The sequence below is a fragment of the Eschscholzia californica genome, unplaced genomic scaffold (assembly GCF_041429995.1).
Source record: "Eschscholzia californica isolate CP2 unplaced genomic scaffold, dmEscCali1.0.p SCAF_1, whole genome shotgun sequence".
NCBI classification, from domain to species: Eukaryota; Viridiplantae; Streptophyta; class Magnoliopsida; order Ranunculales; family Papaveraceae; genus Eschscholzia; species Eschscholzia californica.
Genome location: NW_028238198.1, coordinates 45,105,500 through 45,121,416, shown reverse-complemented (window position 1 = coordinate 45,121,416; position 15,917 = coordinate 45,105,500).

Below are 15,917 nucleotides of genomic sequence, written 5' to 3'. Positions count from 1 at the left end.
TAATATGTCAGATATATTTGATCGGGCACATTAAATGGTTGAGATGTGCTCGATCAAAAAGATTAGAGATGTTTGATCGGACAAATTAGAAGTTGAGATGTACTCGAAAAAACCAATTAGAGACATAACTATGATCTTAAAGAAAACTTAAGATTTTCATTAAAAATAACAAATATAGTCGGATCTATTTGATCGGGCACATTAAAAGGTTGAGATGTGCTCGATCAAAAAGATCAGAGGTGTTTGATCGGCCACATTAGAAGGTTGAGATGTGCTCGAAGAAACCAATCAGAGACATAACTGTAATCTTAAAAAAAATATTAGATTTTTATATAAAAGATCATATATAGTCAAATATGTTTGATCGGGCACATTAGAAGATTGAGATGTGCTCGAAAAACAAATTAGAGACATAACTGTGATCTTAAAAAATATATAAGATTTTTCATTTGAAATATCAAATATAGTCGGATCTCTTTGATCGGGCACATTAAGAGGTTGAGATGTGCTCGATCAAACGACTAGAGATGTTTTATCGGGCACATCAAAAGGTTGATATGTGCTCGAAGAAACTAATAAGACACATACTTGTTATCTTAAAAAAAAAAACGTAAGATTTGCATTTAAAAGATCTAATATGTCAGATATATTTGATCGGGTACATTAAATGGTTGAGATGTGCTCGATCAAAAAGATCAAAGATGTTGGATCGGGAACATTAGAAGGTTGAAATGTGCTCGAAGAAACTAATCAGACACATACTTGTTATCTTAAAAAAACATAAGATTTGCATTTAAAAGATCTAATATGTCAGATATATTTGATCAGGCACAATAAATTGTTGAGATGTGCTCGATCAAAAAGATCAGAGATGTTGGATCGGGCACATTAGAAGGTTGAGATGTGCTCGAAGAAACCAATCAGAGACATAACTGTAATCTTAAAAAATATTAGATTTTTATATAAAAGATCATATATAGTCAAATATGTTTGATCGGGCACATTAGAAGATTGAGATGTGCTCGAAGAAACCAATCAGAGACATAACTGTAATCTCAAAAAAAATATTAAATTTTTGTATAAAAGATCATATATAGTCAAATATGTTTGATCGGACACATTAGAAGGTTGAGATGTGCTCGAAAAACAAATTAGAGACATAACTGTGATCTTAAAAAATATATAAGATTTTCATTTGAAAGATTAAATATAGTCGGATCTCTTTGATCGGGCACATTAAGAGGTTGAGATGTGCTCGATCAAACGACTAGAGATGTTTTATCGGGCACATTAAAAGGTTGAGATGTGCTCGAAGAAACTAATCAGACACATACTTGTTACCTTAAAAAAAACATAAGATTTGCATTTAAAAGATCTAATATGTCAGATATTTGATCGGGCACATTAAATGGTTGAGATGTGCTCGATCAAAAAGATCAAAGATGTTGGATCGGGCACATTAGAAGGTTGAGATGTGCTCGTAGAAACTAATCAGACACATACTTCTTATCTTAAAAAAAACATAAGATTTGCATTTAAAAATCTAATATGTCAGATATATTTGATCGGGCACATTAAATGGTTGAGATGTGCTCGATCAAAAAGATCAGAGATGTTTGATCGGGCACATTAGAAGTTGAGATGTACTCGAAAAAACCAATTAGAGACATAACTGTGATCTTAAAGAAAATATAAGATTTTCATTGAAAATAACAAATATAGTCGGATCTATTTGATCGAGCACATTAAAAGGTTGAGATGTGCTCTATCAAACAGATTAGTTTTTCATTCAAAAGATCAAATATAGCTGGATCTATTTGATCGGGCACATTAAGAGGTTGATATGTGCTCGATTAAACAGTCTAGAGATGTTTTATCGGGCACATTAAAAGTTTGAGATGTGCTCGAAGAAACCAATAAGACACATAATTGTGATGTTAAAAAAAATAAAAGATTTGCATTTAAAGATGAAATATAATCAGATTTATTTGATCGGGCACATTAGAAGGTTGAGATGTGCTCGGTCAAACATATTAGAGATGTTTGATCGGACACATTAGAAAGTTGAGATGTGTTCGATCAAACAGATTAGAAGCATAACTGTAATCTTAACTAAAAAAGACGTTGGATTTTTTTTTTAAAAAAAGATCAGACATGATTTGGTAATAAACAGATGCTACTTTGATCTATTTTATCAAACAGACCCAAAATATGAGTCTATTTGATCAAAGAGATCAAATCGAGCCTGATCTATTTGATCAAGCACATTAGATGGTTGAGATGTGCTCGATCAAACATATTAGTGACACATCTCTTCTAATTATAATCTCAAAAGAATATCACTATTACAAGATGAGAGATAAGTTTAGAGATATATACCATTTTGACTTTGATTTAAATTTATTTAACGTCGTCGGTTGAGAGCTTCAGGCAACAAAAAATAATAAGCGGTGAGATGAGAGATCTTGCTTACTTTGCACAAGATGTGAATATTTAAGTCAGAGAGCGAATAAGATGATAGAGATTGGAGAAAAATGTGTGAGAAGAGAAGAGAAGAGAAGAGAAGAGAAGATGAAAGAGTGGCTTCGTTGGTTCTGGGGTCTATTTATAGAAGAAAGAAAGCTTTTAGGGTTTAATCCAACGACTGAGATACAATATTGAAGAGGCATATGATCTCAACCGTTGGATTTTACAGTTATAAAAGGAAAAAGAAATCTATTGGAATATTATCTGTATCATATGAAATTTACCTATAGGTAAATGATCACAAATATAAAAGGAAAAGATCTTATAGAATATTATATATATCATATGAAACTTACCTAAAAATTTAAAAACAAAAGATAACAAATATAAAAGAAAAGATTTTATATAGAATCTAATTTATACCCTATGAAACTTCCCTAAAACATGACAAATGTAAAACAAAAGATCTTGTAGAATATTATTTATACCTTATGAACCTTAGCTAAAAGTAAAAGATAACAAATATAAAAAGAAATGATTGTATGGAATATTATTTATATCATATAGAACTCACTTAAAATTTTAGAAATAAAAGATAACAAACATAAAAGATAACAAATATAAAAGAAAAGATCTTAAGGAATATTATTTATATTATATGGAACATAATTTATGGGATATTGAAGAAGACGATTGTGACTCCCTAAACATGTTAGTTTCGGGTTGGCCCAGATCGATAATTAAGCACCACTAATATTTGGTGATGGAAAAATTAGTGTTTTTTTATAGTATTTGGGTTGATATTGAAGAAGATGATTGTGCCTTGATACATCAAAGATATAATCCCTTATAAAAAATGGGTAAAGATGAGACCTAGATAACAAATTACTAAAAAATGGGTAAAGATGAGACCAAGATAACAAATTACAAAAGAAACCTTCATAAGAACATTTATCCATAACTTGATGTACAGACCTACTAGAACTTTTTAAGGTTGAATTGGATTAAACTTCAAACGCACTTTCATTGGTTATAATTAATTATATTGTATTAATTCAAATAAAATGTGTAATAGTTTTTAATTAATAAAAATAACTTGTTACCGAAAAAAAATTTAATAAAAATAACTTGTTTTTAACAGGTTAGTGTGGTTGTGGCATGGGTCATGCATGGTGGGCCGTTTTTGAAAGAAATGTCATTGGGTCAAGGTGGCAATGTGATCAAGTAGTAAGAAGGATTACATGATAAAGACCATGGATTTCACTCGATTTAGGGATCATAGTGTTTAGTTAGAAATTGACTACGATCGTCGAGAGATATTGGAAGACTCGCTAAAAAAGACGACTAAATCCTACAACGTGTTACACACTTAGAGTGCCGGCCACAATTAAGTGTCTCAAATGATGCAACGAATAAGGAGAGAAATATAAGGTAGAGAAGTCCATGGGTCAGACCATGATCCTTGGGGCTAGGACTTGGGTTGGAACCAAGTCCGACCTAACAAGGGTCATAGTCGGTCGGGCAAGGCTTAGGGCAAGGGTCAGGCTCAGGATGCGCCTTGTGCTAGTCCAAGGATGAGTCTCGGGACGATCCTAGGACGAGGCCTAAGACGCGACTAACCGACTTCCCACAGTAAGAGAGGCGTTAACTTCCCTATAAATGGAAATGCCAAGTTCAAACATCCCTTACAAATCACAACTCTCTCACCCTCTCTTCTCTTAGAGATTTTGAATTTTTCTCTTTTTTCACTCTCTTAGAGTTCATATCCAAGGTTGTGTTCTCTTCCTATCCTTAGAGTTAGTCTTGGATATTTTAGGGCTATAAAGGGATTCGGGAAATCACCCTAGATCTAGAATATTGTTTCTTAAGTTGAGATTCTTGCTACCAAATGAGGAGTTCGACTTGCATAAAGTCCTACGTAACTAATTGGAGGTAATCATGATTCGAGCTTGTGCGTCTCTAGTAGAGGAACTACAATCGAGCTCTTGCATTTCTATTGGAGCTCTCACATATCTTACCTGAGGAGCGATTTGCGAGTTCTTGCTCAAGTAAATAGTAAGGAAGCGTTGAAAAGTATATGTTCTCTAGTATAACCTATAAGTTTATTCATACTAGATTTGTGCATGTGATCCTAAGTGTAGCACCCTTACTTTATAGGGGTGCTGCTAGCAAAAACGAGGGTGCAAATAGCAGCACCCTTATAAACCCTTAAAACACTTTAACCCTTCCCACCCTTTTATCTTCTTTTCTCTGGTCCTTTACCCGAGAGTTTGAAGTGGGGAGGTGATTGAGTGGGAAAAGGTTTAGAGAGAGAGAGAGTAAAGTTTAGAGAGAGAAAGTGAAGAAGAAGGATAAAGAAGATCAAAAAGCTTTGCTAGGGTTTGGTTTCTTCATCTTTGTGCTTCATTATCTAGTAGGTTTCTTCTTCCCTAGGGTTTACATAGCCCTCTTTAATTTCAAACCTAGATTTGAATGGTTAGAACAATAACAACTTTAAACCATGAATTCTTGCTAGGTTACCATCATATTAGTACCAATTAGTGATACCATAGATATATATTATGATTAGAAACTAATTACAACAACAACATAGTAACCCTAGACCATTATAGTTATATTAATGGAGTATAACATATTCCCGGACAACAACCTAGGTTATTTAGGTTATATAAATATGGTATATATACACCCGGACAGCAGCCTAGATACTAAGAATTGTCTGTGTTTATGTTATTGATGTTGATAATTGATTGTATGTGATGATGTGTATGATATTGGAGCATAAGTGCCATCAATTGTTGTGTGTGATATATTGCTTTAGGTTGTTAACCTAGAAAGCATAGGCTAGTCGGAACCAAGAATGGTTGGCTCGACATGTGGGTCGATTGCAAACACTAGTTACTGATATGATATTAGATAACTTGGTGAACCATGATCTTGAGTTTCGTTAATGGATTGAATTAAGACTGGTTGGCTTGACATGTGGGTCGATTGCAAACACGGGCTTGTCAATTTGATATTGGACAACCCAGTGGACCAGGGGCTTGAGTTCTAATATGGATTGACGGTTGTAATCCATAGGTGGTTGGCTCGAAAGGATGATCGATGCAAACACAAGTTCATTCTTGTGGACCACATACTTCTAGTTTGAGAAGTAATTTACCAACTAGAGGTTGTCTCGCCTCCTGCTCATATGAGAAGTGCTCGTGTTGCACGGATCCCCTTTTTGGGAGGTATCCATGGTTTATTGAGAGGTTTAAGTCGATGCAAACACGGATGCTAAGTGAAGCTATCTCGTGGACTTCAAAATTGGTTATGCCCCTCGAAAAGGGAAGTTATATTGTATGAATCTCTTCAACTGTGAATCAGGTTGACTTTAGTGGTGTTGACACGAAAGGTGTAACACAATAAACTGTTATTGTTTTTCTTCTGTTCGATACTTGGTTTTGTTGTTGAATTTGTCTATTTAGACCTTAGGTAATTAGAAATCTACTAGCTGGGTTCTGACCCAGCCTACTATTTTTCAGGTGACAGGGACAGGGGACTTCCGCCATTTGATCTCAGTTCGTCAGCTCGGAGTTTTTTCTTAGTTTTCGTTTTCGAGATTAAGTAGTTATTTGGAGTTTCGCCTCCTAGACAGTTATTTCTTTCATTCGTTCTTATCCGACCTACTTGTCGATGATTTAGTAACATTATTTGAGTTAAGAAAGTTTAATGGATTTCTTTTAGATGATTTATTGATTCTTATGAGCTTCACATTTGATATTATTTGTCTCTTTTGATAGATTTATCGACTATATTTACTGTTCTGCGGAGAAACGCTTTGAGTTTAGGTTTTCATGGCGGCCGACGTGGAAATCTAGATTTTGGGCGTTACAAAGTGGTATCAGAGCTCTAGGTTCATAAATCCTAGGGTCAGTGTGATAGGGTTCAACCCCGTTAAGCGCATAGTATGTGGTAATTTTCCATACAGAGCTATTCACTGTTTGAGTTTTAATTTAGTTTCTTTTTTGGATGTGAATAGAGTTATGGAAAGCGGAGGGGCTACTGGTCGTGGCAGAGGACGTCGCAGTGCTCGCACCCGAGGAGGTGGTAGAGGTCGAGGTGTTATTATTGAGGAAGGGGGGTCTACAGGACCCCAAGGTTTACAGGCACAGTCAGGGGGTCATGAAACCACAAATGTTAATCTGATTGGAGGAACAACAGTGACCATTGATGCAGTCGCGTTGCAAAATTTGATTAACATTGCAGCAGAGGCTTAAACAAGGGAACAAGCTGAGGCGCAGAATCCGACACCAGAGACGGGGGGTTCTGTGGCGAATCCGAGGCCACCGACTGAGATGACATGGTTGAAGTACTACCATGAGTTTAAGAAAATGAGACCGCCAATATTTGATGGGACTGGAGGATCGGTAGAGGCATACAAATGGTGTAAGGAGATAGAGAGGGTGTTCGTGGCATTTGATTGCTCTGAGGAATATAAGCAACGGATGGCAGTGTTCCAGTTGAAGAAGAATGCAACTACTTGGTGGGACACACAGTCTAGGCTAGTGGATCCGTTGAGGTTCACCTGGGGAGAATTTAAGAAGGTCTTCATGGAAAACTTTATTCCTTTCTCAGCACAACAAACACTTAAGAGGGAATTTCAGGAGTTGAAGCAAGGGGAGAATCAATCAGTTTTGGAGTATGAGAATGAGTTTCACAGACTCTCCCTCTTCGCTACTCAACTAATTCCCACAGAGGAGGAAAAGATCGAGAGGTTTGTAAATGGGTTGCGTGACAACATTTCTAGGTACATTGCAGGGCAACCTAGTTTCGACACCTATCAGAAGGTGGTTTCTTGTGCTAAGGTTCACGATGCTCGGATACAGGAGGCAAAGAAGCAGAGAGGAATCAAAGTGCAAAGCAAGGGTGAACAAAAGGGGAACAGTAGAAATTATGGGAAGGTTGGTTGGAATCAGCGCAACGACTATAATGGTCAGCGGGACGGTAAGAGGCCTCGGGTCGAGGGGGCAACCGGGATATGGCGGTGGTGACTACTGATAGGCAACCGTCAGTAGCTAATGTTGATGGTGTGGGACAGAGACCATTTAGAGGAGTTTGTTATAATTGTCAGGAAGTAGGACACGGGTCTTTTGATTGTCCGAGGAGGACTAGAGCTCAGACAGAAAATTAGGGGCGTCATCATGAGCGTAACCCACAGGGCAGACCACAGGGACGTGGGCAACATCCACAGTTGAATGCTATCGTTCCTAGAGATGATCGCGCACCTACTGATGTGGTGGAAGGTACATTCCTTATTCATACTAGAAGGGGTAAAATTTTATTTGATCCTGGTGCCATGGGCACATTTATCTCTATTTCTTTTGTTCGTAAGTTACCCATAGAGCTAGATCGATGTGGGAATTCTTTTTCAGTGTCTTCTGCTTGGGGTGGTTTGATTGTGATAGACCACATCTGTAAGGGGTGTATTATTAGATTGGGTGAGCGAGACTTCGCTGCAGACCTTTTTGTGTTTGAGTTGGTGCGGTATGATGTGATTTTAGGCATGGATTGGCTTGCCTCATATCATGCACTTGTGGACTGTTATGCCAAGACAGTCACATTTTCTCTTCCAGGGGAAGAAGTGTTTATAGTGTCAGCGTTGACTTGTCAGATGAGAGAGGTTCACTTGAGTCACGTAGAGCTAGAAAAACATCCGGTAATGAGTAAGGGGCTTGTTAGTATTAATGTGGTTAGTGAGTACCACGATGTGTTTAGAGATGTACCAGAGTTGCCACCACGCAGAGAGGTTGACTTCTGCATTCAGTTGGAACCGGGTACTAAGCCTATAGCTCGAACTCCTTACCGAATGGCTCTGATAGAACTGCGAGAGATTAAGGACCAGATTCAGAAATTACTAAACCAGGGGTTCATACGTCAGAGTAGTTCTCCCTGGGGTGCACCTGTTATTTTTGTTAAAAAGAAAGATGGAACGATGCGGTTGTGTATCGATTATAGAGAGCTCAACAAGGTTACTGTGAAGAATAAATATTTGTTACCAAGGATTGATGATCTGTTCAATCAACTGAGAGGGACCAAGTGGTTTTCTAAGATTGACTTGAGGTCAGGGTACCATCAGTTACGAGTCCGAGAGGAGAACATTCCTAAGACGGCATTTGTGACGCGTTATGGGTCATATGAGTTTCTTGTTATGTCTTTCGGTTTGACTAACGCTCCTGCAATGTTATGGACCTCATGAATCGGGTGTTCAGGGACTTCTTGGATAAGTTTGTCATTGTCTTTATTGATGACATTCTTATCTACTCCAAGACTAAAGAGGATCATGAAGATCACTTGAGATTGGTGTTAGAGAGACTGATGGAACATCAGTTATATGCAAAGTTCGAGAAATGTGATTTTTGGCAAGAGGAAGTAAAATTCCTACGCCATGTTATTTCTAAGGACGGAGTATTGGTTGACCCTTCTAAGGTTGAATCTGTGCTTAATTGGAAGCAGCCTACCTCGGTTACTGAGATTCGCAGTTTTCTAGGATTGGCTGGGTATTATCGACGGTTCATCAAAGGGTTCTCAAGTATTGCAGGACCTTTGACGAATCTTACAAAGAAGGGAATGACATTCTCATGGGATACAAAGTGTGATAAGGCTTTCAAAGAACTTAAGACGAAGTTGACTACGACACCGGTGTTGATCATTCCAGAGAGTGGCACCAGATTTGTGATTTATACTGATGCTTCTATTCAGGGTTTAGGTTGTGTATTGATGCAAAAAGATAAAGTGGTTGCTTATGCTTCTAGGCAGTTGAGGCCACATGAGCAAAATTATCCAACTCATGACTTAGAATTGGCTGCTGCTATAGTGTTTGCCTTGAAGATTTGGAGGAACTATCTGTATGGTAAGAAGTTCGATCTCTTTACCGATCATAAGAGCCTCAAGTATCTCTTCTCACAAAAGGAGTTGAACATGCGTCAGCGCAGGTGGTTGGAGTTGATGAAGGATTATAACTTCACGTTGCAATACCACCCGTGTAAGGCAAATGTGGTATCCGATGCACTAAGCCGACAACCGAGGGGTATCGTGGCAACATTGATGATGAACCAGTGGAAGATGTTGGAGGATGTAGCAACATACGACATTGACGTGGTTGGGTCAAGAGTTGACTCGTTATTTCTGGGTAGTATGGATGTTAGACAGTCTTTGCTGAATTGTATTGTGGATGCCCAAATTGATGATGATTGGTGTCAGAAACAGGTTTCGTTAATGCCAGAGACTGAGACTGAGTTCAGTACCGGGCAGGACGGCGGATTGAGATTCCGAGGGAGATTATATGTACCGCCAGATCCGGTCTTAGACGGGATATATTAGATGAAGCACACCGAAGTAAGTACACAGTTCACCCCGGGGGTAACATGATGTACAAAGACTTGAAGAGGCAGTACTGGTGGTCAGGGATGAAGAAAGATGTTGCAGAGTATGTGAGGAAGTGTAATGTGTGTCAGATGGTGAAAGCGGAAAATCGACATCCATCCGGACTCTTGGAACCGTTGCCCATTCCGGAGTGGAAATGGGAGAATATATCGATGGACTTCATCACGGGTTTACCGCGATCTAATAGAGGCTTTGACGCTATTTGGGTGATAGTTGACAGGTTGACGAAGTCGGCTCACTTCCTACCAGTGAAGACGACAGATAGTGGGGACCGACTGACACAGTTTTACATTAAGGAGATTGTCAGGTTACACGGAATTCCGGTGTCTATTGTTTCAGATAGAGATTCGTCCTTTACTTCACGGTTTTGGAAGAGTTTCCAAACTTCTATGGGGACATCTTTTCATTTCAGTACACCTTTTCATCCTCAGACTGATGGGCAGAAAGAGCGAGTTAACAGAGTACTTGAAGATATGTTGAGATGCTCAATACTAGATCTTGGAGGGAGTTGGCAAGATCATTTGCCTTTGGAGAATTCGCATATGATAATAGTTACCAATCTAGTATTGGCATGGCACCTTTCGAGGCATTATACGGGAGACCTTGTCGGTCACCATTGTGTTGGACAGAGGCGGGTGACGCTAAACTAGAAGGACCAGAGGTGATTCGCGATACTTCTGAGAAAATTACTTTGATTCAGAGTAAGCTCCAAGCAGCTCAAAGCCGTCAGAAGAGTTATGCTGACAAGCGACGCAAGGATTTGGAGTTTATCGTTGGAGATGAGGTCTTGTTGAAGGTATCACCTATGAAAGGTGTTTTACGATTCCGTAAGAAAGGAAAGTTGGCTCCCAGGTATATTGGACCTTTCAGAATAGTTGAGAAGGTGGGAAAAGTAGCCTATCGTCTTGACTTGCCTGCAAGCTTCACAGGGGTCCACGATGTCTTTCACATTTCGATGCTTCGAAAACATGTGAGAGATGGAGATCAACATTTAGTGATAGATTATCATGATTTGGAGCTCCAGCCAAATGTATCATATGAAGAGGAATATCAACTAGTTGCTATTGAGGAGGTGTGCTAGCTAAACCGATTCGGGCACTTTTAGGGCTCAGATTGGGCTGATTTTTGGAGGGACGTTTCCTTATGTTATGAAAATAAAATCTGCCAATTTTGGCTGGGTTTCGACGTCACCTCCTTAAGGAATTGAGAAAATATCAACTAGTTGCTATTTTCGACAATTTCCTTAAATCTTATTCTAAAGGGTCTTTTAGGAAACATAATTGGAGGTGGATTCTTATTAGGGTTCTATATAAAGACTCTTAAGGCAGAGAATAAGGTGTGGAATTTCTCTCTAAGCTTTCTTATTCTACCACATCAAGTAGAGAGGAGAAAGTGAGTTAATTCCCAACTATCTATCTAGTTAAAGAAGAAGGAGTTCTTCATCCAACCACCATTGGTGTGCTAGCTAACAACAAGTTGGGAGATCAAGTTAACTGCTCGTGTTCCAAGTAGAGGATCTACGTTTGGAGCTCTTGGTCTTCTCAAAAGCGATTGGAAAGGTTCGAGGGAAAAACTAGCGATTAAGGTAATCATCGAACTAGTTTTATTTACTTAGCATTATTGGTTTATGCATGTGATCTTGGGGATACTAATGTTAGACATATGATGTCTTTATCCGCTATAAACATTAGTAGAAGGGTGTAAATCCCAACAGTGGCTTCAGAGCCTCTTGCAAATAGCTAATTTTTGCTAAGAATCGAACTAATCCATGCTTGATTAGATTGATAGTTTTGTTTAAAAGTGTTTTAGACATCTAATTTGAATGTTTTGAATGGGGATTCAATGGTTTTCAAATTGAGAATCAAAGATTGATGATTGAAAGTGTTTCAAAAGATTCAATTTGATTAATTTTGGTTTTAAAAGTGTTTTAAACACAAAATTTTGATTGATTTTGAATAGGATTCAAGAATTTATCAAATTGATTTCAAAATTTTTCTTGAAAAGAGTTTCAAAAACCTAGATTTTTGATCCAAAATTGGTTTGATTAAGAGATGTTTTTGAGTTTTAGGAAACTTTAAAACACAATTTGGAAATTTTAGAAATGTTCTAAAAGGATTTGAAAATTTTAGAAGTGTTCTAAAAGTTTTGGAAACTTTAGAATTTTCTAAAAAGTTCGAAATTTTAAAAGTTTCTAAAAGTTTTGAAAATTTTAGAAGGATTCTAAAAGGATTTCAAAATTTTAGAAAGAGGTTTTAAAATTGGGAAATAAGCAAATAAAGATTTGCATAAGAAAAAAAATTGGAAACCTAGGAGACGCGTCCAGAGCGTCTTGGAGAAGCGTCCAACAGCTGCAACCAGAAAGCTTCTGGACGCGTCTTGGAGACGCGACCAGCAGCTGCGACAGGAGCTTCTGGATGCGTCCAGGAGACGCATCCAGCACTGGCCACATGAGCTTCCTGGACGCGTCTTGGAGACGCGTCTGGGAGGTCCTGGGTGTCTCGGACTAGGTCTGAGACACCACACACTGGTCCGGTCCAGCACCAGACGCGTCTGGGACGCGTTTAGAGCATGGACTAGCGTCCTGGCTCCGGCTAAGACGAGACCACGCCTTAAAGGCCTCGGCCAGGACATGTCGGTCCTATGGGCCGTGCCATGGTCCGGGCCCTTTTGTGGGCTTGGGTCGGGACTTGTCTTGGACTTGTCCCGGGTTTTTTCAAGGCTTTTCGGACCATGAAAAGGGACCATCATTCGAGTGGGAGTTTTTGCCAAATTTTCTTCCAATTCCAACCAAATAATTCCAAAATTGAACCGGGTCATCCAAAAGGCCGAAACAGGTTTCTCATAAAATTGATTTATGAAATCATTAAGAATCAAACCAAAGTTTTTCCGAAATTGACCCGGGCTTTCTAAAACCCAATCGGAGTTTTTCTTAAAATTGATTTTAGAAATCATAAAAGATAAAACCGGAACGCACCACTAGTCGAATTTTTCGAATTTAGACTTAAGGTCCGTAATGTGACATGTGATGTCGACAAAAGTATCTCCCGGATTATCATGCATATATAATTCTTAGCCGTGATATATTATATGAATGCATGTGATGTGAATGCGGGAAACTAGTATGACCATAGATTTGTTTCTTTACTCTTGTTTTAAGCACGGATGGGTGCATAATTTGTAATTAATTTTAATTTCAAGTTTATATGATCTGCGAATCGTTAGAGTCTTGTAATTAGAGTTTAGGGTCAATTAGTCCATTGAAGAAGCTCGAGGAAGGAATCCAAAGGCGAGTGGGAGAAATCAATGGAGGTTCAAATATGGCGATCTAAGACGAACCAAAAGGCGAAACAAGACAAAAACCAAAGAAGATTAGATCTTCTAGGTTAGGGGCCATACTAGGATCCATGTCTGCTTGATTTACTTTCTTGCGCGCATTTACTTACTTATTTACGCTTTATGTCGTGGATGTTAGTTAGGCTAAATAGTCCACTATACCAAACGCCAGACTAGCATAAAAGTAATTTTGAGTAAAGTACCTATCCAAACTAAGACACTCGTTGCGCCCTTGTTCGAGGAAGGTGGGTCGGCCTTCGTAGAGTACCTCCTCTACCTTGGGACAAGCTGGGTAGGCCTATAGAAGAGGCCTACATGTCTAAATGGTTCTACTCAACGAGATCAGCAAAAGAGTTTATGATCCTCGAGGCAAAAGGATAGATTAGTCATTCATCAATGAAATCTACCAACCAAGAGTCATAAGGTATGATCAGTGAAGTAGTTCACTCACCCGGAACGACAGAGTTAAAGGGTAGGGCCCTAGTCCGCTTTACTCCGAAGAACTGGGGTCTTGGAATCACTTATTCAATTAGGGACGATTTTATATTGAATAATGTGGGAAAACTAATGTTTTTAAAAAACGATAACAAGTTTTAACACTTTGCCATTTCTTTATGTAGAATTAAGATGACGAAAGAAAAATTCAACTTCCGCTCACTTCTCGAAAAAGAGAAGCTGAATGAGCACAACTTCCTCGACTGGAAGAGGAACTTGGGAATAGTTCTCAGGATTGAAGGCAAGCAAAATGTACTAGAAACTCCAATACCAATATTAGATGCTACTTCGACTCCTGAAGAAAAGGAGCATGAAAAGAGTGTCCGGAGAAGGGCATAGCCAGTAACGTGCTTGATGTTAGCAACCATGGAACCAACTCTTCAAGAGCAGTTCATAGACATGGATGCTTGCTCCATGATTCGACAACTTCGGGAAATGTTCCAGAAACAGTCGAGATTGGAGAGGTTTGAAACCTCAAAAGCAATTATGGACATGTGCCTTGAGAAAGGAAAACCAGTTGGGCCTCATGTTCGTCAGATGATCAGGCTCATCGGCAAGCTGGCTAAACTAGGTTATCCTTATAGCCAACAAACGGCTATCGACACTATCCTTCACTCCCTCCATAGTGGTTTCAATCAGTTTAAGATGAACTACAACATGAATAGATGGGACAAGACATTGGAGGAACTTCATGCCATGCTTCTAACAGCCGAAAAGGACGTAGCAATAGTGGAGCATAAGAAGGATATTCTTATGGTACAAAAGGACAAAGGGTTCAAGAAAGGTGGGAAACAGAAGAAGAAAACCACGTCAAAAGGAAAAGGAAAACGGGTTGCCAAACCTAAAGACAAAGGTCCTCCTTCTGACACCAAATATTTCTACTGTGATGGCAATGGCCATTGGAAAAGAAACTGCCCTAAGTTCTTGAAGGACAAGAAGAATGGAACAGTGGTTTCCACTTCAGGTATAAACAGTTAATTTATCAAATACCGTATAATTCCCAATCTTTGGTATGTGATACCTAAAATGCCCTATCATTGTGAATGTACAGGAGCAGCTGGGAACTGAGTATTTGGCTAAAGAAGACAAGATCCAAGAGGGAGCAGAAGCCTAGACTGCTAAGGATGCTGAAAGGGGTCAAAGTCTACTTTAGGCACTAATCTAGATTAAGTGTTTTTCTAGTTTTTAACATCAACTCTGTACTAAGTATTATGGAGAATCAATAAAGAAGTTTATTTCTATATTGAGATGTTATTAAGTGCTAAATTAAACAAACCATACCAAAAGATTCTAAACATGAATCAACTGACAAGAAAGAAAGTCTTGAGTCAGAAACAGAGATTGATCGTCGGTGTACTTCTAACCTATCCACATTTGGAGTTTCCAAAAGGATAAAGATGAAGAACACGAGTCAAACTCTATCCTCCAAAATCCACTAAATCTAGACATAGCTTCCCACACATTTACCAAAATCCGTCTAAAAGCTAAGCCTCTGTAGAAGTGTTTTACAAGGACACAAAAATTAGCTAAAAGACTGACGCAATTTCTTTAGAAGAAATTTGGGTTTTTTTCACAAACAATCAAGAGAACAAATTTTTTGTTGCTCATGATAGTATTCCTATAGTAATTAACATACCTAGTCTTCTGGGAGAAAAGTATTAATTATTACAAGAATAAGTGGGAGAAAAGTACAAGTCGAATTAATTCGATAATGAGAAAAATCATGAAGAGTCATGAAGAACAATCATGACAATTGTACAGGCCGATTAAGTTCGACCAAGAGCAACAAAACTGTTGAAAGACAGTAAATCGCGGTTCCTCAGAAAAGGAAAAGGTAAAGATATGATCTTAAAAACCCACCGCACAAAAGCGAATGACCTTCGCAGGAGAACTCTCAAGCGAATGAGAATACTCCAAATTGTTGTTCAAAAGCCCTAAAGGTCAAGAGTAAAATCTCAAAGATTCAGAAGATAAAGGTTATCTCTAAAGACCTGCGCAGAGACGGAAAACTGACTCTAGATTTTGGCTAGAAGCCAAAATCATCATGGAATCCACATGTCATCAAGACATGTAGCTTGATAATTTAAGTAAACGGAAGACCTAAATTAGTTATCAAGAATAGAAAACTGAGAAGGATGGAAACATTCGAGTTTCCCAAAACTAGACAAGAGGAATCAAATTCTTCCAGTCTAGTT